At 42.5% G+C, this 21856-nt stretch overlaps 1 protein-coding gene across 2 annotated transcripts in view; it reads right to left on the minus strand.

The window, feature by feature from the left end:
- Window positions 1-21856, minus strand: part of LOC117455535 (hippocalcin-like protein 1) — a 56632-nt gene that overhangs the window by 31236 nt on the left and 3540 nt on the right. The window contains exon 1 of one of the 2 annotated variants that reach the window (XM_034095069.2): window positions 7277-7295. The exons of the other annotated variant lie outside the window; for it this stretch is intronic. The gene's annotated coding sequence lies outside the window, so the exon portion shown is untranslated. Of the gene's footprint in view, window positions 1-7276; window positions 7296-21856 lie in introns of those variants that run through there. 2 annotated transcript variants of the gene reach the window in all.

Genomic DNA, 21856 nt, shown 5'->3' on the forward strand with positions numbered 1-21856 from the left:
CAGATTTGCGTCCGATATGACGTAATATCTGAAATGTGGACCCACGGCCCAATCAGAAACGTTGCTATCAGAAACAATGCCCGACTGTTTTGGACGTAATATGGTCGGTGTTTACATTAGCATCGCTAACACTCAGAGCTAACCTGTACTGGAGAGCATGTGTGTGAAGAAGCAGGAAGTAGAAAGGAACTCACCTTGTGGTATAACCGGCAAGAGAGAAAGCCTTTGAGCTCCAGACTGTTTCAGAGAGAATCCTTGATAATCCATGATATGGCGTTTCATCACGGCAGCATTTAGTTTAGACGGTAGCTGCCGGGTCCCGCATGAGCTCCGCCCCCTCCTTTTTATTTAATCATTTTCCTTTTTTTTTTTAAAGCTGTATTCCCCAAATCAGCACTTTTGAAACAGGAAGTGAAACAGAGGGATATGAGGCAAGGCAATAATGGGTGATCTGTTTGGTATTTTGAGCAAAACACTTCATAGACATGTTTTTTATATATTTTTATATATCTGAGAGCCATGCTATTGCCTAAAAATAGCATGATAGGTCCTCTTTAAATAACAGCTGACACTTGGAGTCAACCTTTGCCACCTGCTGGGTGCATTTCCAAAGACAGATGTGACTCTGCCACTCTTCAGTATCAACATCATGCCGACAGAACATAAGACTGTTAAACACCTGAACTAAGAACATCCACAACATTCACCAGTTTGAAACTCACACATTATGTATCACTTGTATATAGACTCTTATGGCACTATTTCTATTCTATTTTGTTGTATCTACTTGCACTATTCTATCTGTTTTATTGTGTGGCTCTGTTGGAGGAGTCTGGGACCTAAGATTTTCATCGACATAACTACACTGTGCACACATGACAATAAAAGCCTTGCATCTTGAACATTGACTGTCTGATGGAGCTTTAACAGCTTCTAACTTTTGTCACTTCTTTTTGAGGATCTCAGACCTCCATCCGAGAGGAGTCTGACCTCATTTAAAACACATCCATCGGAGGGCAGTGCCGTTCCCATCTAGGTCACCGAGACAATAAATAATGTGCTCCATTTGGAGATAACAATCGGGTTTACGTGACTGCAGCCGTCAAGCAACCTGAGTGCCTCCATGTATCCATTACTTGGCTTCGAAACAAAAACAGATCAATCCTCTGCCATGAAATCTGGGACTATTTTCAGACCTTTGAGTCATGCAGGTTAACCTCTTCCAACATCTCCATGGAGAGTAAGACCATTCGCGATAATGGTTTTGTTCGCGCTGGACATCGATCTCATTTTCGAGAAACACTGACGGCCCTATTCCTATTCCTGTTTCTGTTGAATAAGAAGCCATTTCTCTTGATTACTCTCAAGCACACATCGGTTGTCTTCGTCTAACGCGACTTTAACTGCACATTCATTTTCGCGCCGTTTCATTTTTAATCAGAAAGAATAAAGGGTATCGCACAAACATGTCGGGAAAGCATCCACAGAGATGTTTTCCTCTTTCTTCAGGGCAGAGCCGTTTCATATCAGCAAAGAAACACAGAAGAATATTTCATTTATATAATATTTATGTCGTGTTTTTCAAGACTTGCGGAGAGGGTCCTTGCCGCATCTCCTGATGAAATATTTACACTGGGTAAAAAATACAAAATTCACCGTGTAGCTTCACTGTTTCCTGTTTACATGAAGGAGACATTATTGCATTGGCATTATTGCATCTTACTTCTTCCTTCTCTCTGTCTATACCTGTGTCCTCTCATGTTCCCATTAACCCAGCTTCCCCACATGTCTTTTTGGTGTCTATATACGCCGGGATCCGGAGTCAGGGATGATCCTGCGGTCCTGTGTCCTGGATCGCGAGCCCTGGATCTTGAGTCGTGGCTGTGGTCCTGGATCATCGGTCCTGGATGGATATCCTCGTGGATTCATCTTCCTATTACACACATGCATTTCCAAACATTTGGACTACCTATGTTGCAAATGTATTATCTTTTAAATGTACACACGGCATCTATTGCACGTCTGTCCGTCCTGGGAGAGGGATCCTCCTCTGCTGCTCTCCCTGAGGTTTCTCCCATGTTCCCCTTTAAACTGGGTTTTCTTCGGAAGTTTTTCCTTGTACGATGTGAGGGTCTAAGGACAGAGGGTGTCGTATTGTCATACTGATATTCTGTACACACTGTGAAGACCACTGAGACAAATGTAACATTTGTGATATTGGGCTATATAAATAAACATTGATTGCATTGGTCATTTGCAGAGTACACTGTGTCCCATTGAGTGAAAAGCAAAAACAATATGCAATCCCGATGTGCTGTTCAGGCGATTAAAACGTGGCATCCAGAAATCACGACACAAAACACAGTCAATGCATCCTTTAAAGGCACTCGGCTTTGTTCACAACAGCAATTTCCCACTTGAAGATGAATAAAGTGCACGTCGGTAATCGAGCAAGGCGACCATCACAAAGAGAAACGCGTGGGCAGCCGCCGCAGCTTCCGTTGTGTTGTTTATTTCGGTTAACGACTAAGGAAACACTTGATGGAGGCCGTAAATCAAGCGTTTAGTCCCAGAGCCGTGAGCACTGTTTCTCAAAGCCTGTTTTTCAGCAGCATATGGTTCAGGTCAGCGATGCGTCTGTCCCGTGTTCACAGCAGGAGGGAGTCTGAGTTTCCGAATAAAGCGCCACCATGTGTTTGTGTGGGAAGGTCCAGGTTAGAGGAGACGGCGAGTCGAGTGTCTGCACAGTTGGCGAATCAAAGCGAGTCGAGCTCTCACTTTTGTCACTTACACAATATGTTGTTCTGAGAGAGGACAATGTATGAAAGGTCTCCTGTCATACAACATGCACTTTGTAATGTCCTTCATGTGGGGGATCCTTCTGTAGCAATGGAGAGTCAGGACTCAGAGAGGCGCGAAGAGAGCTGGAGCTTTGATGGCAAACACTGGTTGTCGTGGCTTCCTCGCATCAAGCCACTTGACGCCTTAAACAGACAGTTCTAACTCGCTTCTTTCCTTTAAAGTACTCGCAGTTTGAAGTGGTGCTTGGCCTCCGATTTAGACGATGTGTTTGCTCAAAATAAAATAACACACTTTTGCACATGCAACAAAGAAAATAGGCCTTTACAATATTCAAAAGAAATAGGCAAACAAATAAAATAACAAACAACTTGGGTATTCTTTCGTTCTTGATAATGCTTATAACTTCATAACTTAAAGGGTACTTGTACGATTTGTATGTACGTGTGCGGCGAAAAACGGTTCCTCGACGGCGTCTCTCAGCAGCTTGCCCATCACTGTGGCTTTAGCACAGGCGCCGTGGGAAATGTAGTCCTTTATAGTGCGTTGACTACAGACGTCACAATTCTTCTTATTCTTCTTATAAAATCTAAATACTGGCTCAAACACTGACGGTTTATTTGGAGTTACGGCCGGAGAATTCACAAGACAGGTGGTGGGTCACGAGTTGACTCAGCGGTTGCCAAACCACTTCTGAAGAACTCTTCTGCAGCTCGAGGTTTTAACTAGTTCGGAGTGTAATAATCAACATTCTTCATCAGTGAGACTAAACACTTATGGACCCTGAATCTAACTAGAGCTCTCGTCCATAGGAAAGAACGTGTGCCAGGGAACCTACGTCCCTGAACAGTGAACTACCTCATGGCGGCTTTTGCTCGGTCATAGTCTGGCAACAACAATGCGCCCGAGCTGCTCCTCCTTAAGAGAGATAGCAGCAAGGCTGTAGACCTGTGCCGAGGGAAAGGAGACAGTGAGAGGAGAAAATTATGAACTGGGTCGAAGGTTGAATACCTAAGCAAATTATTCCCTAACACTTTATACATAAATATGTGTCCCCGGTGTGTCAGGGAACTCACAAAGTGTCAGAAAATAAAACTCTCCCCAGAATTCTCAGCAGGCACAAGCTACCCCTCCTCTTTATTTATTTGTGTTCAAGCTAAGGACCCAGATCAGCCATTCTCTAACAGGGCTGAAATAGAGGGATATGAGGGATGTCTAAAATGCATGATCTGTTTGGTATTTTGAGCAAAACACATCATAAGGCGCGTTCACACCGCAGTACTTTTCACACTTCCGATTAGTTCCGAAATGTCGCGTTCACACCAAAAAGAGCCGGAACTAAAATGAGTTAATGAGAACCTTTTCACCCCCTTTTCCATCCCTGCTAGAGAGGAGAGATACTTTCGTGGGAGAAAAAGGTTCCTATGTCTGATTGGCTGGGCGGATTGCAAACCACGCCCCGTAAAACTCCCATCAAGTTTTGTGAAGCCGCCATTTTATTATCCTCGCATTAGCATTATTAGCATTAGCATTCGCCCAGCGCAGAAACGCAGAGAGACTAACTTATGGCAACACAAAATAAAACATGGGAGCGGTGGAGATGAGGAGGTGTCGGCGTTCTGGCGATTTACTCGGAAGGCCAGTCCCCAACTTCCGGCCGGGGACTTCGGGCGGCAGTATACGCCGTGAAGTGGTTTGCGGCCTGCCAGTAAACCCAAAGCAGAAGAAGAAGAAGCGACGTCAGCGTACTTAGTTCATGAGAACTAAAGAGCTTTGTGGGGAAAGTTCTGCGGTGTGAAAGCGCCTATAGATATGTTTTGTGTATATTTCTATATATCTGAGCCCCATAATATATGCCCAAAAATAGCATGATAGGAGATCTTCAAGTAAAGGACTGCGAGGGAAGGGAAAAGAACAAGAAGAAATAAAGATTAGAGAAGACAAGAGGAGCGCTGATGGATTATTGATGCCACTTCTTCTCTTGTTGTTTTGTCTCTGCTCCGTGCCGCGCTGTGACCTTCAGCGAGGGTGTAATTTAAGCACGGGGCCTGAGCATAATAATATATGAGAATCCATAGCGTCTGCCGCGCACTGAGCAAAGAGAAGACAGCAGGCTGGATGCTGACATGCGGGATCGTGGTCCTTCACCCAGACGGCGTATTACATCAGCCTGGCTCTCATGGGGGAGAGGAGCAGCCACAAGCTCCTCTTCCTCTTGGACACAGCGTGCCCCCAGCAGCTGAGCTCAACGCCGTTCAGAAGCCAGGTTCAAGCTCCACGAGGGCACAATTATATATTTAGGACGTAACTTTAGGACAAAACTTTAGAACTGTTCTCTTCTGAGATAATCAAACCGATTGTCAGGAAACTATAGAACTACGCAGAAATCCATGCATCCAATAGGTGACCTTTAAGGGAACCGAGAATGCTTTTTGTTGGTTTCCCTTTCCTGTAGTGTGTAGTGTGTAGTGTGTAGTGTGTTATATACATGTGTGTGCATGTAAATGGTCTGCAGAGTTTCTCTCTTTTTAAAGGTATGGTACCGAAATGTCTCAGAAATACCAATCAGACTGAGAAGACACCCTTTAGGAATTCAACCTGATCCACGGTTGAACCCTTTGGTCCCGTGCTAACATGCTAAGCTATAGCGCTATCTCCTATCGGGGTAATCCTGTGGATAAACTAAGGATTATAGGCAGATTATTTGAGCTATTCTAACCAACGATATAGCATTCGCAAGCACATCATGTACAGTACATGAAATATAGGGAGAATTATAAATCGCTTTGCTGATTTGAACTGGGTCATTGAGTTCAAAGTCACATTCCCTGAGCATATTTTCATTATTTAACCCTCTCTGATCAAATCTTTCATTTATTTTAGTGTCAACTTAAGTGTTTGTCAATTCTGTTCCACTGTCCGTCACTTTTTCTATCAGTTAAGTACAAATCAAGGCATATACGAACATTGTTTTTGAGGGTACTTGCAGATTGAAACTTTTTGGAGAAGGTCACAGGCTCATAATTCCCCCAACCCTACAATAGTTTCTGTTTTCACAAGTAAGCCAATGGAGACATTTGTTGGTTTGATAAATAAGCACTCAGTCTATTTATTAGACCAAAATAATATACAGAATTCCCATCGATGAGAAACTAAACCAATCTATAGTCCACAGATTTCCCTCAGGGTCACAGTTTCTATTCCTGCTGCTGAGGTGGAGGAGATACACTTCTATCCTTAGCTGCTATCGATCTGCTGACATACAACACCTGTCTTTCCAATCCTTAGCCTGTCCTTTTTATTTCCCTCCATCCATTCTGTCCAAAAAGCATCTCTGTTAGAAAAATCGCACTCGTCCCCGGCTTGAGCTTTAACCTCAGGATCCATGTGTTTCTGATACTCTCCAGAATGGAAGTCGCATACAGAGCATCAACTAGTTCCTGAGCAGTGTCCTTCACATGCTGATATCCAAGAGAGGGAGTCACACAGTCACAAGATGGAGGAATTCCAAGTTTTTTCTCGAAATGTTGGCTTTTTTCTGAAAATCTCAAAATTCTGACTTTCTCTCAAAATGTTGACTTTTTCTCAAAATCTCCAAATCCTAACTTTTTCTCCAAATCCTGACTTTTTCTCAAAATCTCAACATTTTGGCTTTTTCTCAAAATCTCCAAATCCTAACTTTTTCTCCAAATCCTGACTTTTTCTCCAAATCCTGACTTTTTCTCCAAATCCTGACTTTTTCTCAAAATCTCAACATTTTGGCTTTTTCCTCTAAATCTCAAAATCCTAACTTTTTCTCCAAATCCTGACTTTTTCTCTAAATCCTGACTTTTTCTCAAAATCTCAAAATGTTGACTTTTTCTCAAAATTCTGACTTTTGTCAAACTCCCAAAATTCTCACACACTCACAAGATGGAGGAATAGAAAGCAGTATTCAATGTTTACTTCAGATTAGCCCCACGTCAGAAATGAGCATGCTTGATGTCTCTCTCCATAGAGGCTGAGTCATCATGTTCATCACGTAGCTATCATCTGCCTCAAACAGTCCTGATGCTCTTCTAGGTCCTCACACATCCTGTCATGTTCACAGCTACAGTTGTTACCTTTGTTATCATGTGGACTCTGATGTTGGAAGATATTTTCTCAACAGTCCAATGTCAATTTGTCGTCTTTTGAACAGTCCTTGATCTTTGCTAAATGCTTTGCGCCTCGCTCGCTCCCCTGGTATCGCTGCTCTAGATATTTTTCCTGATACTCCTGCCAACCCGAACTAGCAAAAGTACCGCTAAAGCCCTGTGGCCTTTTGTCCTTGTTACTAAATGACCTAAACGTTTTTTCCAGCTACGTCCTGGTGTGGCTGTGTCCTGGTTTAGTTTCTTTGAAAGGACAGGCGTATCGGACTCTTGTACTTGGAGTTCTAGCGTGAATACTCATGAACTACAATGCATGCGTGGACAAAGGTGATGTAAGTACAAACCTGCATGCATCGGGAGAGAAACCGTTCTGGACAGTGTGCAAAGCTTGCGGTCAGGTTTAGTTGTAGCCTGGTTTGTAAATGATATTGTGAGGGCAAGTTAAATAGGACACTGAATCAAACCGCTCTCCTTTCAACCTCACACATCAACAGTGTCACGTTGCCTGGGAGGTGTTTGTCCCACTTGCCCTTAAAGGGTTACCGTGCTGTTTCTTTTATCTCTAAAAGGGCTCTAAAGGGGACATCCCTTACCGCAGGAGGCCTCCGGAGTGAATGGCTTTCGAAGCACCGGAGCATATTTTAGTTCATGTCCTAGAGAAGCACGTTGCTGCAGCAGCATGAGCCCTATTTACTGCCACGTGCGGGAATCACACACCCTTCTGCAATCACAAAAACACACAGCAGGGACACACACTTCCCAGGATGAAGATGGTAATTATTCTCATCACTTCCTTTCTCTTTTAGCTCGAGGCAATCACTCTCTGAATCAGGTCAAGGATGGTTCTGAGAAATTATCACTTTAGTTTTGGCAGGATATGGCTCTTACTAGCTTCGAATCATTTGGATATATAAAGTGTTGTTCAAGGTTCTTTGTTGTCAAACTAACATAGCTACAGAGTACTTATGTCGTTGTTTAGGTCACAGGCTTCTCCAGCAATGCAACACAATAATACAGATCAATATTAAAGTATATTATATTAAAAAAAAGAAAAATAGTTTTTAAAAAAGTGAAAAAGTGCAATACGAGTCTTTATAAAACGGACAAGTCAAATCAAGCAATCTGATTGGTTCTTAGCCGTGATATACTGAGCGTATACCACGGGTAGAATTGTAAGTTACTTTTCACAACAAATCAGTATCCCTCCGCGTCTGAGAAAAACAGTATGCAGTTGGGCTGAAAAGCAAAAAAAAAAAAAAGCAAAAGCAAACTTGGCGTCGGGCCGAACCACGCCCCTTAGCTGTGATATAATGAGCATATACCACGGCCTGTCGTGAGCTATTGCTTAAATATACAAGTTATTGGAATGAAATATTAGATAATAGATAAATAATTACTAAGTAGCACGTGAATGTTATGAAATTGTTTCAGCAGTTCAGGACTAGCATCAAGGGTTTTTGAGGCCAAACGGAACAGGTTGTACAGAGCGGAAGTAATGCTACAGTGAAAAACAAAAGCTTTGATCTTGTGGAGCTCGGGTGATTCAGGAGGTGAGAGGCAGGAGCATCAGTCCCTCCCTCCAGCTGCTTGCTGGCACACACACTGACGACAAGGTGAGCAGGTCCGTCCTACAAACCTTGTCTGGCAGCGGCAGTATGCAGACGGCATGTGGCTATAACACTTTGCCGTAGCATTCGAGCAATTGGGACGTCCTTCAATATGTCACGTGTCGATCAATTTCCAGGTCATGTGTTGGTGGGACATTTGGATGAAGCTCCCATATTCACCTTCCTCATCACTTTCCTCTTACAGATTGCACTGAATGACATTTCCTTGCCACCCAGAGAGTAACACCAGCAACACATGCGTCCCCCCCAGTTACTCCTCATCTCACTTCTCACCTCCTCCACACATCCTTCAAGTTGTGCGACTCATCTTTAACATATTGAATGGAGATATAGAAATGGTAAAGATATTCCCTGTTCCTGCATGTATTTTGCAGCTTTTTGGTCCGGGGTACATTAAATCCTGTTATCTTTAAATAATGCAATGTTGTCCTGAAAAGATTGGCAAGTGCCCGGGGTGTTGCCCGTGCTGATGATGTTGATTCTGGCTGTAAAGTAAGTGGTGTGTGGCTAGGGAGGACATTGGACTCGATACATAAAAAGAGGATTTATCCCTTTCTGTCAAACATAATCTAACTTCTCTCTATCGCAGGAAGATTTGATATTATGAGGAAATACAATGTCAATACACACATGCCTCCCAAAAGGCCCCTCCTTTCTAATGAGGCTATGTGTAGAACGCTTAAGAAACAAGCTATGTTTCACTGAGGCTGGGAATACAACATGTCCACTGACTGCCTCGCCACATTATAGCTTCATATTTCCGGCGCTGTTCGTGAAGGAAAGAGAGAAAGTGTCTAAAAATACCGGCGACCCCTGCCTTTTGGTGAGGAAGGGAAACAGCCGACTCAGCGAGAATCTACCCTTCACAATCATGTCGCACTGATAGAGGCCCACAAGCAGCGTGATGGAGATATCCCACAATGCACCTTGTACAGTACTGTCCTCGCTGAGGGCTCGGTTGGAAACATCACACATTCTGACAACTCTTTCACACATCAGTCTGCTGATGCCGAGAAATCTCTCACCTCCAGCTGGTGAGCGGCTCCCCAAAGCTTCATCTTTTCTAATTTAGGATTACAACTGCTGGAATATATATATATATATATATTGGGAGGGATGAAAACCTCTGTAATGGTCACACATGCAGAGCACACAGTGAAATGTGCTTTTAACCCACCCTAGCACCAGGAGTCTAGCACTAGGAGCAGTGGGCAGCTATTGCACAGCGTCCGGGGAGCAATGGGGGTTGTCCGGTGCCTTGCTCAAGGGCACCACGGCAGGGCAGGAGGTGAACTGGGACCTCTCCAAGTAGCAGTCCACACTCCATGTTTAGGTCTGGTCGGGGACTTGAACCGGCGACCCTACGGCTCCCAGCCCAAGCCCCTACTGACTGAGCCGCTGCCGGAAGAGGGACGACACCTGCAGCGGTGTTAAAAAGTCCTTTTATAATGAAGTGTCGTGGAGCTGGAGAGATAGCCTATTAAAACATCTCGAGTTAATACAGATCAGAATACAGAATAAAATCACTCCATGTTCATTTCATATATCTCTCAATGATAATAAAAGTAATGTTTCATGAATGACTTTGCTATTGCAACATCCGATTACAACCCTTTTAACCATCCTTCACCATTGCACTCAATTCTAATGTTAGTATATCTTTCAAAAAGGAGGCATCGAATGACGCGGTTCATCAGTGAGAGTTAAAGTCTCTGCAAGCACACATCTGTTCTGTACACATCTGGGTGATCAGCTGTAGCGTTCTCTCTTATCTCCATCTCTCTGTTGTTCTTCATCTGTAACCCCCCTCTCCCTGTGTGAGTAAAAATACATATTCTACTTATATCTCCATGGAGCGAGTGAAAGGTCGCACATAAGCCTTGAGAGCTTCACTGTAATCACTGTCACTGCTACTTCATTGCCATGTTTCCTGCCATATGTGAAGGGACATTAGGCCGTTCTATTTAAAGCTGTTCTTCCCAGGCTGTGAGAAACATGTTGAAAAAAGGTGTTGGAAATGTTATTTTTTAATGAATGCGGGATTCTCTCACTTCACATCTGCCAGATCTGGATGTTTAACTGACCGGAACTGTGTTAAATCATAAGTGTGGGCTTATTCTTGTGAGGGTGTGGCTGTACCGTTTCCCAGATGTAACCTGATCAGGAAGAGGCCTGAGAACCATACACAAAGTAAATATGAAGTATACTTGGATGGAGGCCAAGGAAAGAGTGCAATTCTCTTCCTCTCTAAAGCCACGAAAAAGGCTTTCTCTCGTCGTGATTGGCCAAGAGGAGGAATGCACTAAGCTGCTCTCAATTTCGAATCATGAGCCAACAGGTGAGCTGAATAACCTCCAATCAAATCAGGGGGATTGTGAGCAAGAAGAAAACCCCTTAAAGCACATGCGTCAAACTCGAGGCCCGGGGGCCAAATCAGGCCCGTGGTGGATTTAATTTCGGCCCGCAGGATAATTTCTAATTGCTATTAGATCTGGCCCGCCGGTATATTGCACGCACACCTTCACTCCATCCTGAGGGTCTCCTCCGCTCAGAGCCCAAACATTGATGACCTTGCACCCGAGATGAGAGGCCAAGTATCTGAGCTAGCATCAGAGCAGCAACCTGAGTTCAATGGATGCTTCCTTCTGCACTTTCTCTCTCACGACAACAGGGCATGTTGGTTTCTCTTTTAAAATAACTGCCTTTTTGTGCATGTTTTTTATAGAAAACGCAAATTCATGTTTTCAAACTGGCAGTTCAAGGGTTAAAATCCTGAACATAATTTAACATTTGGTATTTTTGATCAGGACTGAAGTTGATTGAAAGATTTAACCCCAAACATTTTTAAAAAATATTAATCTGTTGTCATTTTAGAACAGTTTTTGGAGGTGGACTTTTTTGTCCCGAATGACTAATTTGTAACTTTTTTGTTCAATCTGATTTTGTGCAAAAACTAATAATGCAAACAAATCCATTTTGTTGCTAATCTTTGACATATCCAAGACTGTGATAAAAAAAAGAGCCAGTCTCCAGATATGTATTTTTGGGAAAATAACTAATTTTCTCTGTTTTCATCATGAAAGAAAACAGCGGTTTCATGTTTTCAAAATGGCATTGAAATTTGGGTTACAATCCTGAAAATGATTACATTTTTGGTATCTTCTATTAGGGCGGAAGTTGCTTTAAAGATTGAACCCAAAAAAGTTGTGAAAAAAACCTTTTAATATAATGTTTTTATCAAAGTCTTTTGCAGTGGACATTTTTGTCTCGAATGACTAATTTGCGTAGTCGATTTGTTACACAGTGAATTAAAGACCGATTTGAAAAATTTAAAATTGAATTCCAAAATAGATCGAGAAAATAGCCTTGTTACAAAAATGCAGGCCGTTTGCACCAACACAACCAAAGTTATTGCAAAATGAAAAGTGAAAAATTACCCATATGGACAAAAACGTCCACAGGGTTAAGTAACTGCCGTTGAATGCAACAAGGCGGCCATTGAGGATGTTTCTATCGTAAAATCAAAAGATGAACAACCTGTGCTCCTCTTATATCCACCAGAACACACTTACTAACAATTGATTCAGTAACTTATTCTCATTTGGAAGTCACAACACCATAACAGGCCCCACAAGACTTCTACAGAACTATTCATCACCGACATGAGCGTGATAAAAACATCTAAACGATGTAGCCTGTAGCGCCAGAACAGCCCGGCCCCCGTTAATCATTCATATCCGATCAAAAGCAGCAAAGAAAACGTGTCGGGACAATTAAAAAGGCTTATTTGAATATGTTGTGCAAGTTACTGATTAAAATGTAAGTTCTCTCAGTTGTCTTTACAGCAGTCCACATAATGGAAGTATCTGCCATTCCCTGAGAGCACATGTAATTGAATACAGAATAATGCTTCTTCTCTTTTGCTCACAGCTCCAGAAGAAAAGGGATTGCATTGTGATTGCAGAGCAGCAGGCGCAACGAGTCTGCAGTCATTACAGCTGCTTGTAAATAAATCCAAGCCAGCCGGCGCCACATCGATTTTCTTATTTCTGATTGGCCCTCTGCTTCTGCTGCAGGTAGAAAACACGCAGAGCTTAATTGATGCTGTCATGGTAAGAAACCAGGTTATCATTCTTCACCAAGAACATTTTCCTCGCTCCCGTCACCGTGGCAATACTGCTCTACTCATATAAATAGAAATGCAGAAACAACTTCTCTGCTTATAACAACCTGGCTGCAGTGGAGACACACAGCTGGTGGTTATTCTTCCGTAAAATACATATTCTGCTCCAGAGGGAAGCTTTGGCGTCTCACAGGGACCGTTTGGCGTGCAGACTGAAGTTTAGTTTAGTTTAGTCAATTTATTGAACATGTCAGAAACAAAAAAATATAACAATAATATATATATATATTCTCTTTTTTTCTTTTTTTTCACTCAGATTAATAATTATAACAAAGTACCAAAAAAATAAATAATAAAAAAAATAAAAAAATAAATAAAATTAAAATAATTTTCAGATAGTCTCTGTTCATGTTCACCAGGAGTCAATACACAAATGGATCAAGACAGCAAGTATAATACATAGAAGTACGCTTGCATTGCTGTTGTCCTCGCCGCTCGTCACCAACACTGACAAAGAGCCAGCTGATGGATTACAACAACTCACATATCTGTCTGTGCCACCTCTCGGGGGCAACACCTCCTCCCTGAAGGAAGCACATGAAAGGCACTAATTGTTCCGTTTCATGCTTAAGCCAATGGACATCTCCCACAGGATTTGGTGAGACTAATGTGGGTAAATCCCAATGGGTCCAGGAAATGCTTCCTCAGTTGGGATGTTGTTTACATTTTAAAGGAGCCCTATTATACTCATCTTCAGGTTCATATCTGTATTTTGTGACATGTCTCCATGCTTTAATGTTCAAAAAGCTCGTTATTTTTCTCATATACCTGTGCTGCAGCACCTCTTTTCACCCTCTGTCTAAAACCAGAGCCCAGTCTGCTCTGATTGGTTAGCTGGCCGGCTCTGTTGTGATTGGTCAATCGCTTAGCGATGTCCCGCCCCCTTAGCCTATCACGTATAATGTTCATCAGTCAATAGCGATCTGGTTTTTGTTCTTTTCCAGATGTCTTAAAAGTAATCGAGGTTCTCATGGAGTGACTCCAGAGATGTGACTTTAGATACCGGACCCATAGTACATTTCCTCCAAAGTCCAGGGACCTTCTACAGGTCAGAGAAGATGGAAGATATATGACATGGCGATGAGTTGTCAGGAGTTTACCCCGAGTACTCTCCTTGATACGACAGAGATTTACACACAGCAGCTTCATCCGTCAGCCCTGCTCTTCCCTGTCTGGACTCTAGATAGTTAATGATTAAAACTGGTGCTTCAAATCTTAACAAACCCTGTCCGGCGTATAACTCCTTTACCGACTCAATGTCAGACACATCAGTTCCTACCTCCATCCTCATCCTCCTTTTGTCCTGCAATCCACCCATGAATTCAAGGCTTTACCTATTTCCATTTCTCAGGTCAGGTTTATGTTGTCATACATCCGTCTTCACAAGCTTCTGGACCTCTCTTTGTTGAGGGCTGGTTTTCTTCTTATTCATCTTTAATACAAAGCTGTGCAAGATGGTACATGTTTGGAAGGGAATGACCTTTTTTTACAGAAAGTAAAAACGTCTCAGTTTTGGTTAGAGCTCATGCTATGTAACTGCAACGTCCCCGGATTTAAATCCATCCTTGATACATCCATCCTGTTTTAAAATATTGTAAAGCAAAAGCAATACATCTTGATATTTAAGAATCGGGAACAAAAAACGTCTTAGCAATATTACTGCCATGTATTACATGGTTTAGTTGAATACTCGATACTGATTGGTCAACTCAGAACACGTGACACGTTGTTAATCCAGAACAGACAGAGCGCTGTCAAGGATTTATTGACCGTTGTTAAGGACGTTCACATCTGCAGAAAGAAGTCCGGTCGATTGAACTGTATACAGTTTGGCCGAAAAGCAAACTGCATGCAGTTTTCTTTTCGAACTGGGACAAGAAAACAGCGGAGAAGTAACGGGGCAGAAACCCTCCTTTTTACGCAGCGGTCCTGACATAGACATCAGACGGCGACAGATATTCAGTGTGCAGTTACTTTGGCATCAGGGCAGGGATATCAAGATACTTTCCAAGGTTTGACATCATGAATTGTGCTAATTTTAAAGCAAGCAACGATGTTTTCAAATCTGTAATCAAAAAGCTCCTCAAAAACACTATCGAAGCAGTTCCTGCCGTTGCTACGTTACTTCAAACAGTAACAACGGACTATTTTTCTTAGCGGATGCATGTCGTTTAAAAAACATAATAGCCTACTATTTTTTAAATCAATAAAAACATTTTCTAAATCTATAAAAGCATTTCAATTAATATTGGGAGTCATATCGTTACTTTGTTGATAATGTGGCCACGTACTAATGCTGATCAAGATCCCTCCGCTTCGCGTCAGGCTCCTGATCTGCCTGTCGGGTGTTATTTTCCCCATAATGACCGCCTCGCATTATCCCTTACTTCATTTACTGTTATCCAACTCGTGAGTCTAGTTATTTAAATATAATGTCGGATGGTTTGATCTATACCAAATACACATATTTCAAAAAGGTGAATTTATAAAGTAACAAGTAAATACATCTGTAAAATAAATGCAGTGGAGTAAAATGTACAAACATTTGAATCCAAAATGGAGTAGAGTAGAAGAATAGAAAGTAGTATCAAATGAATATGGTAAAGTACCTGAAATGTGTACTTAAGTATAGTTCTTGAGTGAATGTACTGGGTTACTTTCCACCATGTTGCCATGTCATACCGACCTGTCTTTATCTTCTACTTCTACTCTGTTCTCTCTACATCAAAGGCAAAAAAACATGTCCCAGTTTTAAACAGTTTTTTGTTTCTTCAGCGTTATGACCAGATCGGCTAGCGGAGCTTTGCAAAATGTCTCATAGGGCAGGTAACACACTGAATCACATGACTAAGGGACCGAATCCCCAGTAATAGCGTTAGGTGCTCTGCGGTCACTTCATCATTTTAATGCTGACTGATGTTGCATTATCAACATTTAATAAAGAACGGATAGAATCAACGGTGAGAAATTATTACAGGAATTCCCCCGGCAAATGAAAAAGGAAGAGTCCAAGGCAGCGGTATTCGGTGCAGCTTTGACCTTCTTCTGGATATATTCTACAGCCTTCTTTTAAAACCACAGGTGTTTAAACAACGCTAATGCCAGAGTTACAACACTGAAGGAGAAACTGTCAGATGTACTCGAGTCTGCGAGGCTGGTTTGGCCAAACAGGGTGACCACCACCAATATTGAAAGAAATAGCTTGTGACATCCATGATATTACAACGGCAATAGGTCAGACAACAGGAGCACCGAATGTTCCGTTGTTGTGCAGGAAGAATTAAAAAAGACAAAGACAAGAAACAAAGTGTACTGCTGCTGCATGTCGTCCATGATTAATGTCTGAAAGGCTTGATGCGAGGACTCTAAATGCGGCATTGAGGAGAATCAGAGGGGAGCTACAAGAAAATAAAATATTCCTGTTCTGCTTCTCGGTCTGAAGACACTAATCAAACCCCCGTCAGAGTTCAGCCCTTTGAAATGGACACGTAGATATGAGGAACATGTACCGAGAGAAGATGAAAGGCAAAAGCGGGAAATGAAATTACGTCAAGGAGTGAGACGGGGGAGAGAAATATGTTCTGGTCTGGAGAGGAGTGATACGTGGCAGTGGAGGAAAAGGTTGCTCGGAGATATGATCTCAACAAAGGTATCAATGGAGTGTGTCTTTATCAGCTGAGAGCTGTTGGCGCACACACACACACACACACACACACACACACACACACACACACACACACACACACACACACACACACACACACACACACACACACACACACACACACACACACACACACACACACACACACACACACACACTTTTCTCCCCTCTGACTTCATTAGCTAAAACACATGGCGAGCCCTGCAACTAATTGGCTGCCCTTTCAGCCTCCTAGTCAGAGGAGTCGAAGCCGGCAAGAGAACACGAAGCAAACTTGTAACATCTCCAAACTTATTTTAACTTTAATCCTCTGATCTTTTGACGCGCCTCTCTGTCCCTGCTTTATTAGATTTGTATTAGAAGACTAAATGACATACCATCCGATGCGTGTCAAATGATTCTGACCCGGTGCGTTTTGATTGGATTCAGCCAGATGTCCCAACAAAGAGGGATTTGAACAAGCATGCTTAAGCTCCATAACTGATTTGTTTTGACTCATTTAAAAGCATCCACAAAGCAGTGGCAACAACCTCCTTCCTCCAGGTTCAGTTACATACATCAAATGTTTTATATATAGCCCAATATCGCATTTGCCTCTTTACAGTTTCTCCAGCATATGACCCTCACAGTGCAAAAGGAAACACTCCAAAAATAAATCTCACAATTAACAGAGGTAAGAAGGGAGGACACATTACATGTCCCTTGTTAGACGCTTTTATCCAAACGACTTACATACACAACGATATGCTGACTGCAGTGGGACTCGAACTTGCTATCCTCTGATTCAAAGATCAGCGCACTACCCCACTGAGCCACAGACCTCAACGAAGGACAAACAGACGTGCCATAGACGAAAAAAGATAATAAACGTACCACATAGACAATCCTAATGATAACACTGATAATGTGAATGTGTCAGGACTGTCAATGCTAACGAGGTAACACTCGCAATACTTTAAAACTTCCTCTCTGTAATTCCAGCCTGAATTTTTACCATGAATTGAACGGCAGTGAAAAGGCAAACAAAGCAGAGGACATGTGTTTCACTGACTGGACCACCGGACATCAGTAAGCAAACCCTCACTGTAACGACACACCTGATCCATGACCTCTGCACTTGTGTTGAAAACCATGAAAAGGCATTCTACCGATGCTCTGGTTTCTTGAAGTTGTACAGGAGTGGGAGATAGCGGACGAGGTCACCACCGTATGAACAGAGAGTGCTCGCAGTACGATAGAGTATGACAGAAGCTTTGTCAATGCTTTGCTAAGTGTTGGAAAATGTTCAGACTTCAAGCCAATAATTCAGAAATGGTGAGGAATGGCGGTATCTCCTTCTCCTTCTCCTTTTGTCTGTCTTCCTGGCTGGGCGTGGTCGATCTACTTTCCGTTTTCCGCCAACTCACCTCCTGTTTCTCATCATCACTGATTGCCACCACTCACCTGCTGCAGCTTAAGACTCCGGTTCGATCATCAGACTTCGCCAGTTCTTCGTATACTCGCAGTCAGTGGCGGAGCTAGGACATTTTCAGTGGGGTGGCCAGGATGGAACCAGTGATCATTTTGGGGTGGCATTGAAATCACTATTATATGAACATAAAAATACATCTCACTAGAAAACAAGGGGTTATTTAAGGCACCTCTACATTATTTGGGATTAAGTGGTGGAATAGATCAAATAATATTCAGTATATTGAACAATTTTTTTCGTATTCCCGCAGGCAAAGTATCAACGAAGCTGACATTATACAAAGGTAGTGCAATATACAGACCGTTTAGCTTATGGTGATCAGCAGCCCTATGAGCTCATTCTCTCAGTGTGTCATCACCAGGAATACAGAGACACACACACATCATTTAAATAAGAGTTTTTCAATTCAATGATTGGTTAAGAATAAACATCTTAAAGCAAATAACAATAAACAATAGCCCTTAACCCTGTAAGGCCCCCGGTTGTAATTTTACAACATTACTTGAAGCTATCCTAAAAAAGTCAGTAAATGTTTTGTTTTTTTAAAAGACTACATTTACATAGTCAACAGGTCCTTCTGTTCAGCCTCACGATGCTATTGGGTCGTCAATGTGTTATAGGTCCTGACCTCTGGAACATACACAGCAGGGATTCTGGGCCCCATGGAAATACATCAGGGCCCCACCACCAGGCCCAGGCCACGCCAACCAAGCACACTTGCTGTAACCACACCTCCAGAACCCAACCCACTCATTTATGCTTTAAATAACTCTACCTGTACAGGCTTGCATCTATCTTGTAGTCCAATACTAATATTTACTGACACTGAGCTGTGAAAATATAACACTTATGGGGGGACAGGGCTGCTGAGTCGAGAGATGGATCTGTTGGTCCTGGCACCAGGGGAGGGACAACTGATTTAGTGAATAGCTGCTAAAAATGTACCTGCATTTACTAAATGTCAGCTAAAAGAGCAGTGACATTAAAAACCTGTATAGATATTAACAGCACTTAATGTCAGCTTAGTAAAAAAAACATAACAAGTATTATGTACAATGGACTACGCGTAGCTAACAGACACATTTCCACCACTCATAGACCACACCCACCTTTTCTTTGAAAAACTGGGTGACATCCTGTCGCCCTTTAGTCCCTCTCTCTTGTCTTTCTCTCCTTTCGTTTCTCTTCTGAAAGCCTCACTTTGTGAGTCGTTGAGACATCGTTCACAAGTAGTACTAGCATCCCTGCTCCTCACATGCTCTCACTCTCTGCTAGAAAGGGCCGTTTGGAGGCAGGACCAAACCATTACATGTCAATAGAGGGGGGTGTTCGAGGCTTTGGATAATTAACTTTTGGAAGAAAATAAGTTCAATGAATTGTAAGTTTAGTGAGTATCGATATTATTATATAATTATCGATATAATATCCTATTAATGTTAATTATTGATGAATGATGAAAGGCTACTTAAACATTGTTTTCTTAATGTTCTAAAATAGTTTGGGCCCCCGTGGTGAGGGTGTTTGGGGTGGCCAATAGGGTGGCCAGGATTCAGCCGGGGGTGGCCGTGGCCACACCGAGCCACCCACCAGCTCCGCCACTGCTCACAGTGGTAAACTCCAGTTCCGGCTGACTAGATTTTCTAGTTCTTTCGTATACTCTTCCTGTTGGATATGTCCGTATGCTAATCCTGTTCTGTTTTTTGCCTGTTCCAGAAACTCCACATTCCATTCCGTCCTGCCTGCCGCGTCCAGCCCAACCTGCGTCTCAGCCCTGCTCCACGTTCTCCCCACTCTGTTCAGTTTGCTTTGTCCCCTGCCTGGGTTTTTGTGGACTTATTAAATCCAGTCTTTTTGACACTTCACCTCAGTCTCCGTCCCAGTGTTCTTGCATAGCGGGTTCAAGTTTTGTGTCTCTTTACGAGGAGCGTAACAGAAATCATGTGACGATAAAGTAAACAACAGCTTGTCAGACATTTCCTCACCACATACATTAATATTATACCAACAAGTAAAAACTAGTATTTAAAACTTAAAAACCGTTTGTGATTATTCGATTGACTCAGATGTTGTTCCTTGTTCAGGTGTTGTTTTTTTTTGTTTCTTTCCGTTAACTGTCAAGTGGGATTACGTGGTAGGCTTTTAATTAGACAGCGCTGCGCCTATTGGCACCGAGGTTGCGCACTAAGTATTGTTTTTCTACGTTTTTGTGTTTCTCTTATTTTCCTACGATACTGTTATGATTGGCTGTGAATAAGAACATATGAAGACAGACCATCTTTTTCTAATTTTTTTTTTTAGAAAGGGGCAGGTAATATACGATTATCTTCTTCTCCCTGCTCCTTTTCGGGTACGGTGTGTTTATAGAGACATGTTTTGTAAATAATTGTTATACATTAAAGGTGGGGTAGGTAAGTTTGAGAAACCGGCTCGAGATCGCTAGAATTTGAAAATACACAACCGGAGAAAATCTGCCACTTCCTCACAGAGCCCCTCCTCCAACACACACGAACGCACACATGACCAATGAGGGCACGAGATAAGTTTGTGCCCCGATGGAAGGCTGACAGGCAGGTAGGCTAAACGGATTGGTTGTACTTTTTACAGTATCACGGCTTCTACAGATGACATTTTTTTATGGATTTTTTGTCAAAGCACTTCAGATATTCATTGCTATCAGGATGTTAAGAGCATTCCATGGAATATAGCAAAAAGTGTATCTCGAGCCGGTTTCTGAAACCTACCTACCCCACCTTTAAGTTGTGCATACCATGAACGGAACAAATCAAAATGAAATGTCACCAATCTTCCAGGTGCTGCCAAAAATAACACCATGTGTCAGCAGGACCGCTGCCAAACAAAAGGGGCAGCCACGATTCATGATCCAGATACAACCTCTACTACTGGAAACATGCCTTCAGGTTGAGTCACACAGGCAGGAAGCTCTAACAAGGACCCACTCCTCCCCAGCTGTGAAGTGACACGGGGCGTCACATCTGGATTGATTGGGATATCTTTGCTTCAGCGTCCACTTCCAGAGCAGCTGCTGCCTACGCCTTATTGGGGGCGTTATGGGATGGATGTGTGATGGCCAGGAGACGCCCCTCCCTGCAGGATCAGGGCAGATTATAGGAAACATGGGAAACACAGACCTCGTGTCAAACCATGCAGCCCACACCCGATAAAAACACAGAGAGAAGCCTTACCAAGAACATGTTTTTTTTAAATAAATATGCAACTGTGTCCTCGCTTCGTGACTTAAGTTCCCTTACTAGTCATGAGGAATGAGACTCAGCCTGTCCTCTGTGTCTCTGAGAAGAAACAAAACAACACGGACGTCATAGTGGTTTCATCAGGATTATTTTTAGACTCAGGCTTGAGAAATTGCGTGACAAAGCAAGGAGGACGAGGTGGACATTTAGGATGCAGAGAGGCTCTGATGAAAGATGCCACTGAGATGCATTATGGGAAAAGAACTATCCGGTGTTTTTTCACCCAAACAAAGGGACTGAAAACCTTCTACAGGGTATAGTGAATTGAGTGCATTTAGCAAAGGCCCTATATCTGCTCCTAAAACATACGTCTTCACAACAGAGGCAACAAAAATGGTAATTTGTTAACTTATATTGTATGAGTTAAGGCAACCAAGTAAACCTGGTGAAGGTGAGGGAACGATTGCGCCATAGTTCATGACCCTGAGATTTTAATTATGTCCCTACAATGAGCCATATATTCTGACCTGAATGCAAAGGTGTCTGCCAGATATTGAGCTCCAATTTGGTACTTGTTGTATTTCTGCTTTTGTCCCTGCTTTTCTCAATGGTTCGAAACGGGCAGGGTTTTTAGTTTCTGTTCACCGTGGTGGCATGCGAGAAAAAAACAAGACTTCAAGGTCATACTGGGTGAGTAATTGATAAACAAATAATGATTTTCTGTGGTTTCTTGTCTTAATTATGTAAAATACGATACATCTGGGTCCTA

The sequence above is a fragment of the Pseudochaenichthys georgianus genome, chromosome 11, assembly GCF_902827115.2.
Source record: "Pseudochaenichthys georgianus chromosome 11, fPseGeo1.2, whole genome shotgun sequence".
Classification (NCBI taxonomy): domain Eukaryota; kingdom Metazoa; phylum Chordata; class Actinopteri; order Perciformes; family Channichthyidae; genus Pseudochaenichthys; species Pseudochaenichthys georgianus.